Raw genomic sequence first — 20,198 nt, 5'->3', positions numbered from 1 at the left:
TTCTCCTGCCTCAGCCTCCCAGGTAGCTGGGATTACAGGTATGAGCCACCACACCCCACTGATTTTTTTTGTATTATTAGTAGAGACAGGATTTCACCATGTTGACCAGGTTGGTCTTCAACTCCTGACCACAGGTGATCTGCCCACCTCGGCCTCCCAAAGTGCTGGGGTTATCGGCGTGAGCCACCGTGCCTGGCAATCTGATAGTTTTATAAAGGGCTTTTCTCCTTTCACAGGGCACTTCTCCTTCCTGCTGCCCTGTGAAAGAGGTTGTGATTGCTTCCCCTTCTGTCGTGATTGTAACTTTCCTGAGGCCTCCCCAACCCTACGGAACTGTGAGTCAATCCCACCCAAGTTCTGGGATTACAGGCATGAGCCACCACGCCTGGCCTAAAAGTTGATAATACTTTACAGTTTAGCATGATTTCTCTGATATAGCTCCTGCCTCTCCTCCTCCAAGGCAGCTATAATCCTAGTCTCATATCCATTACTCTTTTGCTCTCCTTTACATATAGTTTTATTGCCTCTTTGTATATTTCTTCAGAGTATATGTGTTATGCATATATACATACACAACTTTAGCTATTTTATTTAAAAGCATATAATGCTTTATGTAGTATTCGCTGTCTACTTTTATCATTTATTATCATATTGCTAAGATTCACTCACATTGTTGTGTGTTACTATGGTCTATTCATTTTGATTGCTGTATAAGACTCTATTGCATTGATGTACCACGGTTATTATGCACTGTCTTATTAATGAGTATTTGGGATGTATCCAATTTCTGCTATTATAAAATGAACTCTTTTTTTTTTTTGAGATGGAGTCTCACTCTGTCACTTAGGCTGGGGTGCAGTGGCACAATCTCAGCTCACTGCAACCTCCGCTTCCCGGGTTCAAGCGATTCTCCTGCCTCAGCCTCCTGAGTAGCTGGGACTACAGGCATGTGCACAACACCTGGTTAATTTTTGTATTTTTTTAAGTAGAAATAGGGTTTCACTGTATTGGACAGGCTGGTCTATGAACTCCTGACCTCGTGATCCGCCCGCCTCGGCCTCCTGAAGTACTGGGATTATAGGCGTGAGCCACCACGCCCAGCCCACTATGAACACTCTTGCATGGTTGTTTCTGAAAAAGTTTTCCTTGGTGGCCAGGCGCGATGGCTCACACCTGTAATCCCAGCACTTCAGGAGGCTGAGCCAGATGGATCACCTGAGGTCAGGAATTTGAGACCAACCTGGCCAACATGGTGAAACCCTGTCTCTACTAAAAATACCAAATTAGCTGGGCACATGCCTCTAATCCCAGCTATTCAGGAAGCTGAGGCAGGAGAATCACTTGAACCCAAGAGACGGAGGTTGCAGTGAGCTGAGACAGTGAAACTGCACTCCAGCCTGGGTGACAGGAGCGAAACTCTGTCTCAAAAAAGAAAAAAGTATTCCTTGAGTCCAGGCACAGTGCTCATGCCTATCATCTCAGCACTTTGGGAGGCCAAGGCTGGCATATCACTTGAGCCCAGGAGTTTGAGACCAGACTGGCCAACATGGCCAAGCTGTGTCTTTAGTAAAAATGAAAAAATCAGCCAGGCTTGGTGGCACCTGCCTATAGTCCCAGCTACTTGGGAGGCTGAGGCAGGAGAATCACCTGAGTCTGGGAGGTTGAGGCTACAGTAAGCCAAGATCGCATGACTGCACTATAGCCTGGGCGGCTGGATTGAGACTTCGTCTTTTAAAAAAACAAAGTATTTATTGAGTGTATGTCTAGGAATGGACTTACTCTTATTTTCTAATTTTTTGAGATATGTGTGTAGCTTATTAATTTTCATCCTTTCTTCAAGTCTTTGAATATAAGCCTTTTAGACTTTACGTTTCCTGTTAAATACTACTTTAGTTGTTCCATTATTATTTCCTCTTTGACCAATGAATTATTTAGAAATGTCTTTAATAACTTTCAAACATACGGAAATTATTTTTTGTTACTTATTTCTAGCACTGTGGTCAAACCTTTAAAATCAATTGAGACTTGCTTTATGATCTAGTATATGATTGGATTTTGCCAAATGTGTGCCTTAAAGACTGTGTATTTTTCAGCTGTTGAGTGCCATGATACGTGGAAAGTATTTCACCGGTTTCTAGCTTTCATTGTCTTATTGAGAGTTCAGTGTGTTTCCTTAAAAGATTGTCTTTTCTTTTCAAAAATATTAAAAAATTTTTAATGTATTATTATTATTATTTGAGACAGAGTTTCACTCTTGTTGCCCAGGCTGCAGCATAAAGGTGCAATCTCGGCTCACTGTAACTTCCACCTCCCAGGTTCAAGTGATTCTCCTGCCTCAGCCTCCTGAGTAGCTGGGATTACAGGTGCATGCCACCATGCCTGGCTAATTTTTTGTTTTTTTTTTTTTTGTCTTTTTTTTTTTGTTTTTTTTGCAACGGAGTCTCACTTTGTCACCCAGGCTGGAGTACAGCGGCACAATCTCAGCTCACTGCAACCTCCACCTCCGGGTTCAAGCGATTCTCTGCCTCAGCCTCCCAAGTAGCTGGGACTACAGGCACGTGCCACCATGCCTGGTTAATTTTTTGTATTTTTAGTAGAGGCAGGGTTTCACCATGTTAGCCAGATGGTCTTGATCTCCTGATCTCGTGATCTGCCCGCCTTGGCCTCCCAAAGTGCTGGAATTACAGGCACGTGCCACCACACCTGGCTAATTTTTTTTGTTTTTACTAGAGGCGGGGTTTCACCATATTGGCCAGGCTAGTCTCGAATTCCTGGCCTCAGGTGATCTGCCCGCCTCGGCCTCCCAAAGTGCTGGGATTACAGGTATGAGCCACCAGGCCCAGCCTAGAGATTTTTTTCCCCTGTGATCTATTTATTATGTTCCCTAGAAAATGATGTTGGAAATTTCTTGAGGCTGAGAACCCAGGTATTTTCCTTCAGAGAATATGTTTTGTTTTTTTTTTCCTGCCAGGCATGTAGAGGTGCTAACCAGTCCTGACCCACTTCAAACGAAATACCTAACTTGTATAGTTTTGGATCATCCAGGGCTACAAATCAGCACAAAGGTCAACTGTGGTTAAAACTCAGGGACACAGCCTCTCTATCAGCTCAGCACAGAGGCAGCTTTCGTTAAAATCCTCTGGATGTGACAGAGGGATGGATTTATTTCTGGTTCAATTTTACATGAAGGATGAACCCTTTGGAGTCACAGCTTTTTAGAGAATCTCCTATTAGATTGCTTACTTTGATTCCATCAAAAATAGAGACTGTGTTGGCCGGGTGCAGTGGCTCATGCCTATAATCCCAGCCCTTTGGGAGGCTGAGGCAGGCAGATCATGAGGTCAGGAGTTCGAGACCAGCCTGGATAATATGGTGAAACCCCATCTCTACTAAAAATAGAAAAATTAGCCAGGCATGGTGGCACGTGCCTGTAATCCCAGCTACTCAGGAGGTTGAGGCAGGAGAATCGCTTGAACCCGGGAGGCAGAGGTTGCGGTGAACAAAGATCGCGCCATTGCACTCCAGCCTGGACAACAAGAGTGAAAGACTGTCTCAAAAATAAAACAAACAACAACAACAACAACAAATAGAGACTGTGAAAGTTGAGGTTCAAATTTGCCTGATTTGACAAATATCCTCACACTAAAGGATTTTTTTGTCTGTTTCCCTGAGTTCCTGTCTTCCCTTAGACTTTAACCCAATACTTCTTTGCTATCTGGCCGGCTCATCTATGCTTGTAAAATAATTTGCATATCTTAACCAGCATTTTTACTTGCTTCATGCAGAAAGATCAGTCCAGAATCCAGCCAGTCATATTATTGCAAATAGAATTTCCTCTATTCCTAATTAATTACAAAAAAGCCTAACTGGGAACAGATGCGGCGGCTCACACCTGTAATCCCAGCCCTCTGGGAGGCCAAGGCAGGCAGATCCCTTGAGGCCGGGAGTTAGAGACCAGCCTGGGCAACGTGGCAAAACCCTGTCTTTACCAAAAATTAAAAAAAAAAAAAAATTAGCCAGGCATGGTGGCCCATGCCTGTAGTCCCAGCTACTCAGGAGTCTGAGAGGTTGGCTTAAGCCTGGAAGATGGAAGTTGCAGTGAGCTAAGATTGCACCACTGCACTCCAGCCTGGGCAATGGAGCAAGACCCCATCTTAAAACAAAACAAAAAAAGCACAATAGGTAATGGGCAAATAGCATGGGCAATTAATTCATAGAAGAAATACAAACAGCCAGTAAATATATGAAAAGATGCTTAACCTCACAAATAGGCAGGAAAAGGCAAATTAAAATAACAATGTAATATTACTTTTGGCCCATGAATTTAGCAAAAATTAAACATTAATAATATTAAGTGCTTACACTGTGGGAGGAATGTAAATTGGTGAAGTATTTTTGGAAGGCATTTTGACAGTATCTATCAAAATAACAAATGTACATACACATTGACCCAGAAATTCAGCTTTTAGAAATCTTTTTCAACACAGTGCTTGTATATGTGAGCAAAGATAAATGAAGTAGGCCTGGCACAGTGGCTCATGCCTATAATCCTAGCACTTTGGGAGGCTGAAGCAAGAGGATTGCTTGAGGCCAGGAGTTCAAGACCAGCCTGGGCAACCTGGGCAACACAGTGAGACCCCATCTCTACAAAATAAATAAATACAAATAAATAATAAAATAAAAATTTTAAATGGCCAGGTGCAGTGGCTCAAGCCTATAATAGCAGTACTTTGGGAGGCAGAGGCTGGCAGATCACCTGAGGTCAAGAGTTCGAGACCAACCTGACCAACATGGAGAAACTCCCGTCTCTACTAAAAATACAAAAATTGGCTGGGCATGGTGGTGCATGCCTGTAATCCCAGCTACTCAGGAGGCTGTGGCAGGAGAATCACTTGAACCCAGGAGGCAGAGGTTGCAGGGAGCCAAGATTGCGCCACTGCACTGCAGCCTGGGCAATAAGAGCCGAGACTCCATCTCAAAAAAAAAAAAAAATCAAAGAAACAAAGATATACTGAATATACCTTGAAGCATTGTTTGTAACAGTAAAAAAAAAATTTAGAAACAATTTAAATGTTCATCATTAGAGGAAGGGTTAGAGGGAGTACGGCATGTGTAGATTACACTTCCATTCAAGGAGAATAAGATAAATCTCTACATGGGTTGCCCTGAAAATCTCTCTGAGCCATGTTGTTCATGGTTGGAAAAAAAAAGCCAAATGTAATGACACACACACACAAACACACACATATATTATATACATATACACACACACATATATATGTACACTTGAGGCCAGGAGTTCAAGACCAGCCTGGGCAACATAATGAAACCCCCATCTCTACTATATGTGTGTGTGTGTCTGTGTGTGTGTGTGTGTGTGTGTGTGTGAGAGAGAGAGAGAGAGACAGAGAGAGGAGAGAGAGACAGAGACAGAGAGAGGCTGGCTATTTACATTTTTTGTAAATGCTGGAATGGCCATTCCTTTTTTTTGAGACAGGATCTCATTCTGTCACCCAGGCTGGAGCACAGTGGTACAATCATAGCTCACTGCAGCCTTGACCTCCCTGGGATCAAGCAATCCCCCCATCTCAGCCTCCCGAGTAGCTGGGACTACAGGCATGTATTAGCCCGCCCAGCAAATTTATTTTTGTATTTTTTGAAAAGATGGAGTCTTGCTATGTTGTGCAGGCTGGTAACTCCTGGGCTCAAGCAATCCACCCTACTTGGCGTCCTAAAGTGCTGGGATTACAAGCATGAGCCACCGTGCCCTGCCAGAATGGTCATTCTTAACATTGGCTGCACAATGTAATCACTTAAGGACTTTTTAGAAATAGTGATGCCTGGAGCCCACTCCAGGGATTCTGAGATAATTGGTCTGGGGCACAACCTGGGCAACAGGATTTTTAAAATCTCCCCGTGTGATTCTAATGTACAGCCTCCATGGAGAACCTCTAGACACAATGACGCTCTTTAAAACGTGTTTAACTTAAAGAGAAAGGTGAAGAAAGGGGTTGCTTTTTAAAGTTGTATAATGTTTGAATCTTCCACCTAGATAACTACTTGGTAATGATAGAAAAAAAATAAAAGAATCAGAAATATTTCCCTGTCTATGAATTGAAAACTACTCGCCAGACGCGGTGGCTCCCGCCTGTAATCCCAGCACTTTGGGAGGCCAAGGCGGGAGGATCACCTGAGGTTGGGAGTTCCAGACCAGCCTGACCAACATAGAGAAACCCTGTCTCTACTAAAAAATACAAAATCAGCTGGGCGTGATGGCGCATGCTTGTAATCCTAGCTATTCGAGAGGCTGAGGCAGGAGAATCGCTTAAACCCGGGAGGCGGAGGTTGCGCTGACACCATTGCACTCCAGCCTGGGCAACAAGAGCAAAACTCCGTCTCAAAAATAAAACCAAAACAAACACACAAAAAACAAACCAAAAAAACTACTCTGCGTCAGGCACACAGTTCAGCGCTTGCGTTTTTCACACTAGTTATCATTAATCTCGTTCTTGGCTATTCTCACTTAGGTCATCTCTGTATCTCCTGCATCTAGTACCTTGTCAGCCATTCAGTAAAAGTGAGTTCCCCGCCAGATTCTCCTTTGACCTGAAGAGCAGCCCCAGCATCAAGCAGGAGTGATGGTCAGTGACAGGAAGTCTTTAACCTGTGCCGAGAGGCCATAAGAACACCTAGGTAGGTGAAAAAAGATTTCACATTTTGCTTTTCAAATCTTCTATCCCGGAAGCCCAGAGAAGCTACTTCGAGCACGATAACCCCAGCCTCAGCAAGGGTCCTGTTACTTCGAGGCCACTGTCAGCCAGCAGGTGGCAGGCCTGGGCAGGAATTGGAAGAGCGTCCCCACCCCACAGGCTTGAGGCTATAGCTGAGGGTTCCAGGATCAGGTGCAGGGTCACGGTCTTGGCAGGGCAGACACACAGGAGGGTGATGGGGTTCTGTTTCTGGCCCAAAGGAAAGGGAGTTATTTCTGTAGATCAGCTTTAGCTAACCTGGATGGATACCCAGAGTGTGAGAATTTCTTTTCTTTTTTTTTTTTTTGTTTTCAGACGGAGCCTTGTTCTGTTGCCCAGGCTGGAGTGCCATGGCAAGATCTCTGCTCACTGCAACCCTCTGCCTCCCAGATTCAAGCGGTCCTCCTGCCTCAGCCTCCCGAGTAGCTGGGATTACAGGCGTGACCCACCACAGCCAGCTAACTTTTGTATTTTTTTTTTCTTTTTTTGAGACAGAGTTTCACTCTTGTAGCCCAGGCTAGAGTGCAGTGACGCCATCTTGGCTCACTGCAACCTCCACCTCCTAGGTTCAAGCGATTCTCCTGTCTCAGCCTCCTGAGTTGCTGGAATTATAGCCACCAAACCTGGCTAATTTTTGTATTTTTAGTGGAGATGGGGTTTCACCGTGTTGGCCAGGCTGGTCTTGAACTCTGACCTCAGGTGATCCGCCCAACTCAGCCTCCCACGGTGCTGGAATTACAGCTGTGAACCACCACACCTGGCCAACTGTGAGGATTCTTTTACCTTCTACCTGCATCGATGCCCTGTCCCGAAGCGCCCTGTCCAAGCCTCCCTCCTCAAGAGGACCCCATAGGGATCCCTTCCCAGCCCCTGCCAAGTTCCCCAGGCCGGGTCTTGACCCTGTGTATGTCTTTGCTGATAGAGATGACTGTGTTAGTGGAGCATGGAGGTTGTTGGTTAATGTGTAAAATAATGGATAGCATCCTGGATGATACAGATACAGTCTCAGGCTGGTGGTCTTAAGGATTAAAAGCAAAGGCACTTTACGGATTACCCTTCTTTGGACCTCTCAGCCTCGGGGTCTGATGGGAGTTCACAAGGATGTTCCTTTGCCTGCCGCCCCAGTTTCTCAGTCACTGTCTTCAGTGTCTTCTGCTGGTACTCCTCTGTCTGCCTGTCTTCCCCTTTTCTTCAGCTTGATCTTTCCCATCTCACCGTCTGGCTCTTTCCATCTCTCTCTCCCTCTGATGGTGTCTCTTAAGCCCTGATAACATACACTGTCTGGAGCACGGCTTGGTTCTCCCTACTTTGCTCCCTGACTGCTATGCCTTATCTCCAGCCATCTAATCCTTTGGGCTGCGTTTTTGCTGAGTCTTGACTTGAGGAATTCAATTAGAAGAGAAGGTTGGTGGTGGGCCGGTGGGGGCGGGGTTTAGGGGCAAATCTACAGAGAAGGGGGTCCGGAAACTTTTGAGTCTGGTTTGGAGCATGGACCAGCCACCTTTAGGAAACCAAATATTGTGTCATCTCATCCTTTTCCTTTCTTCTGGGATCTTTCTCCAGCAGAAGCCCTTCTCCTCCCAGCCTCTAGGCTTGGTGGCAGTTACAGCTGAGCTGGCAGTCAGTGGGGAAATGGCCCAGCCCAGCTGAAGGACTAGATGCAGGATAGGACCCAGCAGAGCAGGGCAGAGAATGGAGGAGGTAGCCTCTGACCCCGGCTCTGGCCCCTTCTAGGGGTCCCGTGTGACCTGCCGTAGGTCATGCCCCCTATTCCCCAACCATGATCTACATCACAAAAACCACAGCTCATAACTCAATGCTGGCCAGGAAGGTCTGGGATTGATTTAGGGTCCGCTCTGACCAGCTCACCCTCACTGGACTATGACCCCTGGGGTGGGGGTGAGAACGAGGGTCATGGGTGAAGTTCAGGCAGGGGTGTCATGACCACCACTACAGCATACCTGTTGCAGATTCTTCTGCACTTCTAGTGGATTGGAGGGGAGGTCCAGACACATGACATTCAAGATTCTCACTGAATAACCCATTCTCTCTGGCACAGCTCAGGGCCATGGTGAAGGAGTCACAGTCATTTCCTAGTGGGCCTTCAGGGACAGCATCCTCAGGATTCAGGCTCAAGGCACCTTCCAAAGCAGAGAGAGCTTCATTGTCCACCAAAAGGGCAGTCAGAGTCCTAAGTAAGTCCTTCCACCCATCGCCACCAACCTCTTAACACAGAGCTGCTCAGACCTGGTGTGCATTTTTGTTTGCAAAATTTTTACATTTATGTTTAACCTGGTATATTTCACGTTGTCAGTTTCCATTCATCCACCATTCTCTTCTGGAGATATCACTAAAGAATATTCTCTACTCTGAGTATTTCACTTTCTTGACCATCATCCACAGTAAATACATTTACATCTGGACCCAGGACATATGAATGCACATGTAACTAATGTTTCATAAAACTCTGTAAAGCACTGTGATGTTTTCTACTCTATTGTATTTTGTCATAAGGAAAAACAAGTTTTTAAAAAGATTCTGTGAACAACTAGTAGGCTGGAGCTTAGAGTTTCTAGTAAACAACCTCTTACATTTTTACACCTTCACAAGTCTTTAAAGCCCATTTTTTCAAACACAGAATCCATATCATGTTCATAAAAGACAGTGAGGAAGATAAGACAAGGGTTTTCATCGACCCATCTTACAGATGAGAAAACAGAGACTCTGTGAGATCTGCTTGAGATCACTCAGTTGGTGTGTGGCAGAGATGGGATTCCGAGTCAGGTCTTTTGTACACCTGTTCGAGGTGCCCTAATTCCCCATCACTTCTCTCTTTCCCTGCCCTCTGAGACCCTCCCGATCGAGGTCATTGTCTGTTTCCAGTGTGAAGGTCATCCCCTTCCATGGGGAAGGTGGAGACACGGTAGCTGAGTAATTTTGTTTCCAGTCATCTGTTAACACTGCGCCATCTGTCAATTCCTCCCTCAGCCTCCCCCCCGCTACCCAGAGGCCAGAGTGGGCGGGGGGGGGGAGAGGCCATTTTAGAGTCTGGGCCTCCAGACCCCCTCCCACAAAGAGACTCAGAATACCCATAGAAAGCTCATTTTTCAGCTCAGAGCTAACAGCAGTGTACTAGAATTACAGGGGACAGCACAAGAACAAGACCAAGGACTTTCTGAGGTCAGAGGGACAAAGCAATGCGAGTCACCCCTCCCTGACCGCCAGGTCTTGTCTTCATGTCCCCGCACCTCCACCTCCCACCTTGCTGAGGCTCCAGAGCTGTGAGGAAGGTGAGCTGATCCCAGCAGCAGAAGCTCTGCAAGCCGCTTCAAGTGCAGCAAAGCAAGTCCATCTTACAGGGGCCTGGGCAGATTTATGGGGCCTTGGGTGTGGCTGGTTGTTGCTCAGCCTCTGCCTTTCTAATTCTCCTGTCTCCTTGCCCACCCCGCCCCTTCCTCAAGAAGGCCTTTGTGCAGGACAATGAGGAATCTATAAATTCCGGGGGAGGGGAGGACCACTGGTAACTTCAGCTCTCCCCTCCACCCTGGGCGCCCTGCATAGATAGCAAGGAGGGGCTTCCATGGAGTGGCCCCATCTCATCTGATCCATACCGGAGCCCAGAGACGGAAGTCGGCCAAGCCCCCACCACTGGCTTTCACAGATGAAGAAACTGAGGCTCAGAGGCAGAGGGCGGTCTCCAGTCCCTGCTTCATTCACTCTGCCTCTCGCTTATGTATTCATTCTCCTCCTTTACCTATGCCCTGGTCATTCCCTCACCTAGACTTTCACTCCACAAACACCTATGGAATTCTAGCTGTGCACCAGGCCAGCTACAGAGCAGGCAATGTTGGTGAGACCCAGCTGATCCCCCAACCCTTCACTCTGGAGGGCCATACAGCAGTGAGCTGTGGTTCCAGAAGAGCCAAAGCATAGCTCCAGTCCCAGTTTTCCCAGCTGGCAACCTGCATCCTTTCATCAGCAAGCCCTACACGGCTTTCATGAGCATTTCAGAGTCTGATCCTGGTGGGAGCCCTGGGAGACAGATATTATGTACACCTCCCCCACCGTTTTGCTAATGTGGCCTCAAGAGGGTACATGGTTGCCCAAGATCACCCCTCTGGTGGGTGGCAGAACTGAACCAGGAATCAGCCTCTTTCCTCTGCACTGTTCCAAGTGCTGTGGGGACCTAGGATACGGGTGTGGGCTGAGGCTCAACTTCCTCTTGTACCACCCTGCCCAGCTGGCCCTGTGCTGACCCCCATGCTGAGCCTTCCCTGGTGTTCTTCCCATCTTCCCGCAGTAGTTCTTAAATGTCCCAGGCTCACCCTTATCTCTTTACCCCGCTCATCTATCTGTTGGATGGTAATAATGAATTCAGTGCTTATGCTGCCTGTGTGTCATGGTGTGGATCTGTGTGTGTGGTATGTCTGCTTGTAAACTGAGGATGTTAGTGTCTACTTCACAGGAGGATTGTATGGATTAAACTATGTAAAGCACTTAGAATGATGTCTGGCACACAGGAAGCACTCAAGTGTCAGCTGATTAGCTGTCAGCCAAGATTATTGTTATAGTAAGCCATGGGTCTGCCTGTGTGTGCAAGGGATCTAGATGTGTACCAGGTGAGTACAGGGGTTTATAGCCGGCCCCACCCAGGGTGAAGCCCTCTCAGAGGAGACCAGATGAACTAGCATCCAGTTTGGTCCCAGGGACCCCTTTCCTGAAATGTATGGAGCATGTATTGAGTGCTTCTTGGTTTGCACCAGGCATTGTGCTACAGAACAAGAAAGACAAGTTCCCGGCGTTCGTGAAGCTAACATTCTGGTAAGTGAAACAGACCACAGGCCAAGTGAATAAGAAAGATAATTACAGAATGTGGTGAGTCCTGTGGAAGAAATATATAAGGTTAAGTGACAGACTGGATCGGGCAGTTGGGGCTGCTTTATTATTGTGGTCAGGGATGATGGGAAGGTGACGTTCTTGGGAAGAATCTGGGCAGAGCGATCCAGGAAAAGCAACAGCAAGGCCAAGGCCAGAAGTGGGGGAAAGCTTGTCAAGTTCAAGGAACAGAAAGGCAGCCAGTGTGAGCAGTGTCTGGGCAGTGGGGAGGATAGGAAGAGAGGTCTGTGTAGGTAGGCGCTGGGGGAAAAGGCTGGCGCTTCCTTCCCAGGGCAGCCATGTTAATCGGGGAGTGACATGTCCTGGTGCTTTCCTGATTTGTATTTCTAAAGGTCTCTTTCCCTGAGGTGTGAACTGATAGCCAGGGACCCTGGGAGAGCGGACAGGAGCCTTTTTGATTGTGCAGAGAAGGAACAGGAGCTTGGGAAGTTGAGAAGTGAGGGAGGGGCAGGGGCAGGGGCTGTTTTAAGAACTATGTTAGAGAAAGAGGAACAAGACTCAGTCAGGGTGAGGGTGGGAGAGGAATTGAAGAAGGAAGAAAGGCCAGGGAGCCCAACTGATCCAGTTGTTTCTGCCCTGGGCCAGGAGAGTTCCCCTGCCTTCTTTGGTCCTGGCCCTGACCCACAGGGGCCAACCCTAGCCATTTGCTCTCCCACGTGTCTACACTCAGCAGCCCTAAATCAAGGGCAGGCCAGGCTGGCTCAACCGAGACCTTTGTGAGAAATGGTGCCCCCTGCTCTCCTTCAGAACGAGTCAGCACCTGCCAAGGCCCAGTTTGTAATGCCATTCGCCCACAACCACGCCTCCCACCTTGTATAGGTCACAACCTGCACAACCGTGCAGCTCCCCTCTCCCTAGCCTGGGCCATCGGCTCAACCTGAAAATATTCGTAACTTTGAGGACCTGCAGGTCCGGGGCTGGCTGAGGCCCTGTCCTGAAACAACTCTGGGGATGGGGAGCGGCCGAGACTCGGCCTTTCCGAAGGGAATCTCTCAGCCCCAGTCCCAGGAGAAGGAGCTGTCTCCACCGCGCCCTCACACCACCCTCCCCTAGAAGCGGGCATGCCCGCGCCCCCGCGGCCGGAGCCGCCCCTCCCGGACCCCGCCCCGCCGGTTCCGGCTGGGGAGGCCGCCGCCCCTCACGCCGGAGCGAGCTGCTGAGCTGATCTTCCGGCCCCAGGCTACGGCGGGGGAGGGTCCGCGCCGTAATTGCTGCCATCTGCTCCCTCCTCCCTCCTCTTCCCCCACAGACTGGGGGAGGCTCCGAGGCTCGCGCGCCGGCCCCGCTCCCCCGCGTACGAACGCCCCCCTTTTACGGACAGGCCTGGCCACCGAAGGGCAGGAGCTTCAGGTGGCCCGCGAGCCCCCCTGGGGCGAGTGCGGGGTGAACCGAGAGCACCCACCGGCATCTCTTTGGTGGGTGGCGGGCCCCAGTCGGAGCCACACCGCGTTGCGAGACAGAATCCCACCGTTCCGGGTCTGCTCCTCGTGGAGCCAGGCCGTGGGAAGCACGGGGGCTGTCCCTCGGTCACTCGCTCCGCCGACGAGCATATGGGTGGGTAGTTAAGCCCGCCTCGGGATACAGACGCGTGGATCTGGATCTCGGAACTGGACGGACGCGTCCGGGCTGTGTGGGAGGGAGGCAAAGAAGCCGAGGCCCGAGCCTGAAGCCGGTGGGCAGGAGACAGGCCTGGCGGGCTGAAGTTCTCGCTGGCTGGGGAACCCTGGGCAGCGCTCAGAGCTGTGTCCTCATCCCATCCAGATGGGGATGAGGGGCCCAGTACCTGCTTCCTGGTGTGTCCAGAGGATTTGATTTCACAGTCTGGGAAGCAACACCTGCGGGTGGGCGAGTGGTTAGGCCTGGGGAGACCAGGGGCATCAGGCCTGGCCCTAGCCTTGGGAAGGTGCTGTGACAGAGCTGGGGATCCTGAGGAGGCAGGGACTGCCAGGGATGGGAGGCTGGTATCAAGGCTCTTTCCTGGGGTCTCAGCAACATGGGCTTCAGGGGGTGAAGATGTCTGATGACAGTGCTGGGGGCATTGGAGGAACTCGGGGAATGTTTATGGATCCACCCCCAGAGCTATCAGAATCACAAATAATCTGCCACATTTTTCTCATTAGAACACTTTTGCCCAGCACCCTGAGTTCTGATGTTTTGCTCCTTTTCTTTTTCTTCTGCATTTCTGCTCACTTCACTCACAGGGTATCGGAGAGCACCTGACTGCCCTGGTACATACAGGAAGCCACTCGCCCCGGTCCCCTGGTGACACAGACAACTGTCCCACCCAGGACCCAGAGCCTCACCTTGCGGCAGAGAAGGTGCCTGCTGCCTCCCTCTCCTGCAGCCTTGCTGACTCCAACAAACCTGCGTTTGTCCCAGAGGCCAGCGCCTGCAGGACTGAACTACACCCCCTTCCCCTAACCTTCGATGCCACCAGCCTGATAGCCTGATTCCTCAGCACAATGACCCCTGGGGGTGCCGAGAGCAGGCCTCCTCAAAACCCTGGAGGGGCTGTCACTATAGGGAGGGGATACACTGTGAGAATTCTGGAATCATAGGGACCATTGGACAACCTGAGGGTAACTGACTTCTGCAGGGATCAGGAAAAAGCCCCAGAGTCAGCAGCTTCTGGACTAGGGTTAGAAGAAGGAATAAAAGTTCACTAGGGTCGGGAGGCTGGGCCCCAGGGAGGATTGTTTGAGGCCTGATGTTCTGGACCAGCCCAGGCAACATAGTGAGATACCATCCATCTCAAAAGAGAAAAAAAATTACCCCGCTGTGTCTGCAGCCCCACCTACTCTGGAGACTGAGGCAGGAGGATTGCTTGAGCCCAGGAATTGGAGGCTGCAGTGAGCTATGATTGTGCCACTGCACTCCAGCCTGGGTGACAGACTGAGACTCCACCTCTAAAAAAGTTTAAAAGTTCACCAGAGAAGGAAGAGAAGTGGTGCTCCAGGAAGAAGGAGCAGTGTGTGCAAAGATGGCAGCCCAGGGAAACATGGCAAGTTTGATGCATCTGCAAGAGCATTGGAGGGGAGGAGTTGACTGCGATAAGGATGGGACCCATGTGTGAAGGGAGTCTGAAGGGACACAAATACCAGGTCAAGGAATTTTGACTTGAGTTTTTTGTAACAAATTGAAGTATCTGCAAGAAGGGGCAGATAGGAACGTAAATGACTAAAGACATGAAACTGACAAGAAGTAAAATAAAAAGGCCAGTGCCAGCCTAGTGATAAAAAGGCTATTCACTCATCTGGGCCTCAGACCTGGGAAACAATAGGGATTGGTGAGGATTCCAGAATTCTCACAATGGTGCATAGGTAAGCCCCAGGGATCCCTTCCCAAGGCCGGCCATAGTCGTTACTCAGCCCCAGCCGGTTGTTGCCATCCAGGAATGCAAAATGTTGCCAGTGTTTTCAAGAAAATTTAAAAATAGAGTCATGTGCAGTGGCTGGAGCCTGTAATCTCAGCTACTCAGGAGCCTGAAGCAGGAGGATCACTTGGCCCCAGGACTTAAGGCTGCTGTGAGCAATGATTGCACCACTGCACTCCAGCCCGGGGAACAAAGTAAGACTCCGCCTTTAAATTTTTTTTTTTTTTTTTTTTGAGACAGGGTTTTACTTTGTCACTCAGGCTGGAGTACAGTGATGCCACTCAACTCACTGCAGCCTCTGCCACCGGGCTCAAGCGATCCTCCCACCTCAGCCTCCTGAGTAGCTGGGACTACAAGCGTGAGCCACCACATCTGGCTTTTTTTTTTTTTTTTTTTTTGGTAGAGACGAGATTTTGCCATGTTACCCAGGCTGGTCTCAAACTCCTGGACTCAAGTAGTGATCTGCCCACCTTGGCCTCCCAAAGTGTTCAGATTACAGGCGTGAGTCACTACGCCCAGCCGAAAAAATACTTTTTAAAAAATAAATGTAGATGTATGTGTTGCCTCCTGGCTTTTAAATGTTGGCAACTATTTAAAAAAAGTTTTTTGACTAGGCACAGTGGCTCATGCCTGTAATCCCAGAACTTTAGGAAGCCAAGGTGGGCAGATCACGAGGCCAAGTGTTCAAGACCAGCGTGACCAATATGGTGAAACCCTGTCTCTACTAAAAATATGAAAATTAGCCAGGCATGGTGGCACACACCTGTAGTCTCTCCTACTCGGGAGGCTGAGGCAGGAGAATCGCTTGAACCTGGGAGGCGGAGGTTGCAGTGAGCCAAGATCGTGCCACTGTACTCCAGCCTGAGTGACAGAGTGACACTCCATCTCAAAAAAAATGAAACAAAAAAATTAATTCTGTGAGTGCCCTAACTACACAGGATACAAACATAATGGGACCAGATGTGGCCCACTGGCCACCAGTCTTTAATGGCTTCGGAGTTGCTGGGGAGCTATTGGAAGTTTTGCAAGGAGGGAAAGAATCTGAATAACACGCCTGAGTTTTGGGCACTGACTCAGGGGCAGTGTGGAGGAATGGACTGGTAGCAGAAGGTCAATGGGGGCAGTTGCATTTGTCCAGGCAGAGGGGCTGAGGCCTGAACAAAAGTGGCTGACGTGGAGATGGGGAAGATTCCCCAGGCACAGTGCAGGGATCTTCAGGAATTAGCCCACCCTGGGAGCTAAAGGTTTAAAGTCCCCTATCCCTTTGTCCCCTCTGAGGGATTGCAAAAAATTGTCCTCTAGTGAGTGGAGAGGTGTATTTAGAGTTGGATACCCCTGGAAATCCCCAAAGGTGGGTGCTGGCAGGCCACCCCATGGGGCTAGTAAGACATTCCAAATTGCCTGGAGAGGGAGGGGCTGTGCTGGGGGAGGGGCGCAGGAATCTGGCCTGGCCTTCAGGAAGACCCCAGCCAGCCCTAATGGGAACCACACGCGGGGTGAGTTTGGAATCCTGGATTGCCTGTGACGTTTGGCTTTGGAATCGGACACTTGGCTGGGGTCACTCCTGACCCGCTGAAGCCTGAGGCCTCCCAGCCCCAGCTCCCCTCCTAATCGCTGCCAGACACATTCTGCCCTGCACCCAGCCCTGGGGCCTGCCTGGTTTCTGGAGAGAGGGTGCTTCTTGGACCCCCACTTGCTGCAAGGAGATCATCATCTAAGCCCTGGGGGAGTAGGGGTTCTCAGGCAGGAATTCCAGGCTTCCTTCGGGGCCAACGGTTGATGCTCTCAGAGATAGCAGACTGAGAAGTTCCATCCAGTGTCCACCAAAACAGTGTTCCCTGAATTTACAACCCTCTTGGAGTCCTGATGGCTGCTGGCCTTGTAGAAACCGGCATCCTCAGCCTCCACCCCTCCCCTGCAGCGTCTGCGGGTGCTCTGTGGCTCTGACAGTCGGAGCCTCCGCCCATGCCCCACAGGGTTCATGCCTTGCACCATCCTCAGGCACCAGAAGAAGGGAGCAGTCCAAAGGGCAGGAGACAAGCCCTGTGAACAGGTGGTTTGCTCCTGAGGAATCCCTGAAAAACCAGCGGAGGGAAATGAGTCTCTCCTAGCACACTTTCCGAGACTTTCTCTTCCTCCCAACCCAAACACCTCCTTGCCTCGGGACTAGCGGGACTAGCGCTGCTGCTGCATGAAGAGATGTGGCAATATATCATAGAGGGGCTAGAAAAACTCTTGCCCTTTATTTGAGTGGCTCACCCAGTCCTTGGGCCATGGCTGTCATCACATCTGCTAAGCTGTCTTCATAACCCTCTGACTATGGTGTGTGTGGGGGTGGAGGGTGCGCTTTCTGCTTAACTACCTGACACTCCCAAGGACCCCCTCAGGCCCAGCCTCCTCCCCCTTGGTACCCTCCTTGAGAACTTCCAGGCAGCCTGCTCAGCATCAGACTAGGGGCCCAGGAGCTTGGACAGGCTGCATTCCTGGGGGCAGGGAAGAGGAGAGGAGGCCTGTGCAAAGCCCACTCCTCCCTTCCAGCGCAGACCCGGTGCTTCCCAGACTGATGCTCTCTAGCCATGCTGAGGATGGCCAGTGTAGCTCCATAAAGCCCCGGCAGCAGGGCCAGGGAAGTCGGGGCCCTCCTAAAGATTAAGCCTTATGTGCCCTGGAGCTATTCCACTCCCGGTGGGACCTAAGGTTCCAGTATGAAAAGGAGCTCATGGTGAGCACTGGGTGAAGAGTCAGTCGTGCGGCGAGGTGACCGGGCGTGGAGGAGACACAGGCCCCTTGGCATAACTGAACATTCCTTCTGCAGGGCGGCTCAGTCTCCCTAAAGTCTCCAGAGAGAAATCAGGCCCTGCAGAATGGAAGCCCGGCAGCCGCTGCAGAAGCTGAGAGCGCGCTGGGGAGGAGTGGCACCTCCTCGGGAGCCGGGGATTCGGGTAGTCCCTCCAACCCAGTCCGTCCCCATCCCCCAGCCCGATTTCGGGAAGCTCTCCCAATGAATATTTAATAGCTCAGCGCTAGGCCTGATTGAATTTTAATGCTGGCGACCCGAGCCCGGAGCCCAAGTCCAGGCAATTAGTCAGGAGCCATTAACGCTGACGGGACTGATTTACGGGCTGGACCCGGCCCGGGTCGGGGGCGCCCAGGCTGGCGGGCGGCCGGGGATTGGGCGGACTGAGTATCCCGCGGCAGCCAATCCCCGCGGCTGCCTTGGCCTAGTTTGCATCTCATTTGCATAGCGCTCCCCGGGGCAGCCCTGGGGGCAGCACCGGGAGGCCCTGGGCCGGGGGTCCGGGACGCGGGCGGGTGGCCTGGAGAGGGACCCAGGCGTGGCCCTCGTCCCGGGGCTGGACTAGAATTTATGGCAAAACCTCTCTCGGTTTGCACGTAGAATTCCATCAGACAATCCCGCTGTTTCCTGGTAGGGTCCAGGTCTGAGGGCAAATTCCAAAGGCAAAGGAGGGGAGCAGAGACCGGGGCCGACCTGGGAAGCCGGGCAGAGCCGCCGCGTCTCGGGACCTAACAAAGGGCTCCGCGGTTAGCAGAGGGAGGAGTCTTTCCCGCCCTTGCTGTGTGCCAGGCGCTGTGCCTGCCTAGATCTCCACCCTCCTGCCCTGCTGCCCTCCCCTCTCCCCGCCCCCCCCCTCCTCCTCCAGCCTCTCAGAGGGGGCATCTACGCTGATGGGAATGGAACTGATGGTTTTCAGGGATTTTGTGTTTTTCAGGGTGGATTATGCCCCAGAAGGATAGGGAGGAAGCCAAGGGCCCTTGGAGGAGATGGCCCTTCTCCCCGCCTCGCCCCTCATCCCTCTGACCTGTGTGAATGAGCTGGAACTCAGCCTGGAGTGCTCTATTGAACTATGCCCGACCCTTTAAATCATAGGTCAAGGATTTAGCTGGCCTGTCTGCTGCCACTCTGGCAGGTGGCCTCCTTCTCGCCAGCCCCACCCCTTTCCCAGCGGGTCCAGGGGGCTGTGGTAGAGCTGCGGTGCAAGGCGGCATCCTTCCCTTCGCAGGCAGGCGTCCCATGGGTTCGGGCCTCCCTTGAACTGGCACGGAGAAAGCCCACGGTTTGTACTGGGGGCGTGGGCAATGGAGTGGAGTGGTTAGAGCTCTGAGCTGGGAGGCCAGAACCTACACGGAGGCAGTAGGGAGGTTGGCAGAGAATGGAGACATTAGTCAAGGAAGGCTTCCTGTTAGATGCAGGGCAGAGACTGGAAGGAAGGGAGGGAAGGGGTCAAGGAAAAAGGAAAGGAGAAGAAATCCTCCGCAGGGCATCATCCTGTTTGAGGCAAGGGAGGGTAAGCCAAAAGCCCAAAAAGCTCCAGGCTAAGTTTGATATTCCAGTGCACAGGCTCAGCCGAGGCTGCCCACCTAACCCGAGGATGCAGGCTGTGAAGGGTTGAAGGGATGATGACACTATTATCACCGTTTGAGAAGTACTTGCTATATGCTAAGCACTGTGCTAAACACTGCCAATATATTGCTTCATCTACTCTTGTTTTTTTATTTTTGTTTTCCTTTTTTTTTCTTTTAGTTATGTTTCATCTAATCTTTATAGCAACCCAATGAGCTAAGTATTCTTAGAATTCCCATTTTACAGATGAGGATACTGAGGCTCCGAGAAAGGTGGTAACTTGACCCAGATCACATAGCCAGTGGGTGGCAGAGCCCTTGCTCCTACCCACCACTCCGTACCGTTCACAAATACCTCGAACTCAACTTACACTTTTGTTTTTTAATCTCATAAACCTGTTTCTCCTCCTGTATCTCTTCTCTTCCTTTACCAGCACATACCTGGTAATAAAAACAGATCCTACATGTGATCTTTGCCAAAAGCCTGAGAAGTGATCCCATCCACATTGTCACCCATACCCAAGTGCTTGATGTCATCAAGCATTTACAGTCCCAAAGGTTTCTAAGTTCTGTTCCCTCCTATGTCTGCCCCTGCTTGGTTCAGGCCCAGGTCATCCTCACCAGGGCCAGGGGAGGTAACGCAGGCACCACATTGAACCCTTCCTCTGTGCCAGGCTCTGTGCTAAGAGCTCTTAGGCTTTGTCTGCAACGGTCCTCTCCAGAAACCTGAGACTAGGTCCTTTGATTACCAGGGCTCCATTTCATAGATGGGCTGGAGAAGGCTGGGGAACTGTGGGAAGAAATCCCCAGCTGTACTG

At 50.5% G+C, this 20,198-nt stretch overlaps 1 protein-coding gene across 2 annotated transcripts in view; it reads left to right on the top strand.

Moving 5' to 3' along the window:
* Positions 1 to 11,414: 11,414 nt before the first annotated feature.
* The window catches only part of FIGNL2 (fidgetin like 2), a 54,785-nt gene continuing 46,001 nt past the window's right edge, over positions 11,415 to 20,198 (top strand). The window contains exons 1-2 of one of the 2 annotated variants that reach the window (XR_010342986.1): positions 11,415 to 11,570; positions 13,847 to 15,195. The gene's annotated coding sequence lies outside the window, so the exon portion shown is untranslated. Of the gene's footprint in view, positions 11,571 to 13,846; positions 15,196 to 20,198 lie in introns of those variants that run through there. The other variant, XM_021666049.2, reaches the window with a different exon arrangement.

This window comes from Aotus nancymaae, unplaced genomic scaffold (genome assembly GCF_030222135.1).
Source record: "Aotus nancymaae isolate 86718 unplaced genomic scaffold, 86718_ANA_hifiasm-v0.15.2.pri h1tg000016l, whole genome shotgun sequence".
NCBI classification, from domain to species: Eukaryota; Metazoa; Chordata; class Mammalia; order Primates; family Aotidae; genus Aotus; species Aotus nancymaae.
The sequence above is the reverse complement of the archived record's forward strand: the minus strand, read 5'-3'. Positions and strand labels throughout refer to the sequence as shown.